The sequence below is a fragment of the Arachis ipaensis genome, chromosome B08 (genome assembly GCF_000816755.2).
Source record: "Arachis ipaensis cultivar K30076 chromosome B08, Araip1.1, whole genome shotgun sequence".
NCBI lineage: Eukaryota > Viridiplantae > Streptophyta > Magnoliopsida > Fabales > Fabaceae > Arachis > Arachis ipaensis.
This window is the reverse complement of record NC_029792.2, coordinates 128,904,279-128,906,957: the sequence shown is the minus strand read 5'-3', so window position 1 is coordinate 128,906,957 and position 2,679 is coordinate 128,904,279. Positions and strand designations below refer to the sequence as shown.

At 37.4% G+C, this 2,679-nt stretch overlaps 1 protein-coding gene and 2 long non-coding RNA genes across 6 annotated transcripts in view; all 3 read right to left on the bottom strand.

Annotated features, from left to right (window-relative positions):
* The window catches only part of LOC110266154, a 14,191-nt gene that overhangs the window by 5,249 nt on the left and 6,263 nt on the right, over window positions 1–2,679 (bottom strand). The window lies entirely within an intron of this gene.
* The window catches only part of LOC107612734 (membrane-anchored ubiquitin-fold protein 3), a 7,382-nt gene that overhangs the window by 2,714 nt on the left and 1,989 nt on the right, over window positions 1–2,679 (bottom strand). The window lies entirely within an intron of this gene.
* Window positions 397–2,679, bottom strand: part of LOC110266153 — a 2,952-nt gene continuing 669 nt past the window's right edge. The window contains exon 2 of the long non-coding RNA XR_002353147.1: window positions 397–2,431. This is a non-coding gene — a long non-coding RNA (uncharacterized LOC110266153). The remainder of the gene's footprint in view (window positions 2,432–2,679) is intronic.

The following is a 2,679-nucleotide window of genomic DNA, read 5'->3' as shown; positions in this document are numbered from 1 at the left end:
AGAATATATAGGGTCGGTAGAGAGTCTATAAATGTAGACAAAGACAAAGGAGGGCCTTGGGTTTGTAGTATAGCAAAAGGCAGGGATATGTCCCTTAACCCATCCATTTGATGCTGGTATAAGGGAAAGGAACAAGGGGCTAAAACCCAAGAGCTCTATTGTTGAGAAAGGCAGCAAAAATTACTGGCTCTTTCTAAAGTTTATGGGATTTACAACCAAAGGTAGGGTGAAATCAAAGGAATGGGATCATATCAAATCCTTAGTGGTGCTTAAAGCAATTGTTTAGCAACCAAAGTTATTGAAGAATTCAGACTGTCAATAGAAAGTATTAGTTCATTCATAATGGAGGCAGGAAAGACCAAAAAAACACAAAAAAGATAAACAAAAAGGAGATGGAATTTGAAAGTGCTGGTAGTGTAAGATAATATAACATCTGTTTCCCCTAAATGAAGCTCAAGGGGATGAAGGTACTTCTTGGTCTTGACTTGTAGCCGATTCTTGGAGGGGGAGAAGATAACTTCCAAGAGTTGGAACTTCATGAATGAAGCAGGGAAGACATGACTCTTGAGGGTTATCCTGCCTTATGCAGAATCTAAATCTTATGGAAAACCACAATGGTGTTGAAATAGAATGAAGAGAAGTATTACTTTAGTGAGAATGGAATTTTTTCATTCGAAATTTCACACGATCAAGTCCTGTATTGTTTCTTTTAGCATTGATCACGAAGGTGAAACCATGTGTGGGATGCATAAGAGTATAATCAACGGTGTAAAATAACACGACTCGGTCATATGGATTTTGCTTGAGAGGATCCAATTCGATTAGTTACCTCATCCAAAAGCATCAGCCCAAGGGTCATCAATTTCTTTCTAAGACGTGCCACAAGCATTACATGAATTCCAAGACTTAATCTAACTTACAAGATTAAGACCTATAAGAGAGTAAAACAATGCTATTATGTTAAAGGAGGATGAAATCCCAACCAAAAAACTCCAAAGATATCCTCACTACCAAAAGAATGAGTCTGAGAACAAAGTGGCTGAAGTGTTACATGCTAGAGCTATAAGGCATAATACCAGAAAAATTTCAAAATTTCAATCTTCGATGAGCTTCACGATATACTAAGGCAAATCTCCTTACACATGGCTTGATAACCAAAATCCACTAATGCCTGAAATTTGGAAGAGGAATGGGAATTATTTAAGCTATTAACCAATTGGCATAACCAAAAAGTCATAATACCCGTCATAGGGATGTCTTACAAAATTTGTTCTCAAGCCATGGTTGAGGAGATCTGACTAGGTATTTTTGGATGACATGCTTATATAGAGCAAGAATATGAAGCATATAGAGAAGATTTGAGAATTGAGATTAGTTTTACAACTGTTAAGACAGTGTCACTTATTAACAATAGAATAACTTGCAGCTTCAGGCAGTTTAAACTGGTGCATCTAGGAGCAAATCTTCAATGAAGGGTGGCAACTTACCCCAAGAAAATGTAAGCCATAGAGGAGGGGCCAACTCCCACAAGTTTGAAAAGGGTTGGGAGGAATCCTTCGGTTAACAGTACTATAGGAGGTTACTTAAAAAAATATGGTAAGATTGCTTGACCTATGACCCAATTAACTGTGTTAAGTACCTAAGAAAGTCGGAAACCACACCTTAAAAGTTAGCTATTAAGGGGAAAGAATCACTCTCTTTAAATACAACATCAAACATCCCATACTACCTGATGTGGGACTTTGGGCACTGCAGAATACCCAAGTCCCTAACAACAAGGACATTTTTCAGTTGGGAATAGAGGAAGATTTTATCACAGATGAGAAACTTAGGTATTATGCAAGAGTTACTATTATTCCAAACTCCTGTCAAGGTCTCCAAGTGCAGAAGGGAAATTGAAGTAGGGTGGAATTAGTTACCTAAGGGATCCTAGAAAATCCCTTTGTTAATGCAAGAATAGAGAGAATTCCATGACTCACTTCACTTTCAAGGGGTCATTCCAAATTTCAGAGAAACTACAGAAGAATATCAACCCTATTGTATTTTGAAGGGATAAATATTTAGCACTTTCTCCATAAAGTCTCCCGCACCTATTCTAGATAATACATGGACTGATTTGTATATGGATTTTGCTATGAGGGCTACCAAAGACTATTATGAGCTTGGATACTGTAATGGTGCTGGTGAATCAACTCACCAAATTTGCACATTTTGTTGCACTGCTCACCTGCCAAGGGTAAGCTTTGATTCACTACTGCTACCACCCTCCATCAATGGACAATCCAAAGTGGTAAGTACTTAGGTGTCTTTCTGATTTTAAACCTGAGAGTCAGCCAGTGGTTGAGTTGTCCAGAATATTGGTATGACACCAATTACAATTCAACCTCAAAAGCTAACCTATTCAAGATATGATACAGGTATGAACCAACCGCTGCAAGATCAAAATCAGAAAATGCATAAAAATAAGGAGCTCTTTCCTCAAAACAGGATGAAAGTTCAGGTGCATATACATAAAATAGTCGAAGCTGGAAATTGGGAAGAAAGTTTATATAAAGATACAGCTTTATAAGTTGCAGTCCTTGCCAATAGAGTGAATTAAAAATTCAATTCACGCTTTTATGATCCATATTATATGAAGCCAATGAAAAGGTCAAGTGGGAATAAATGGCAGAGAAAGTT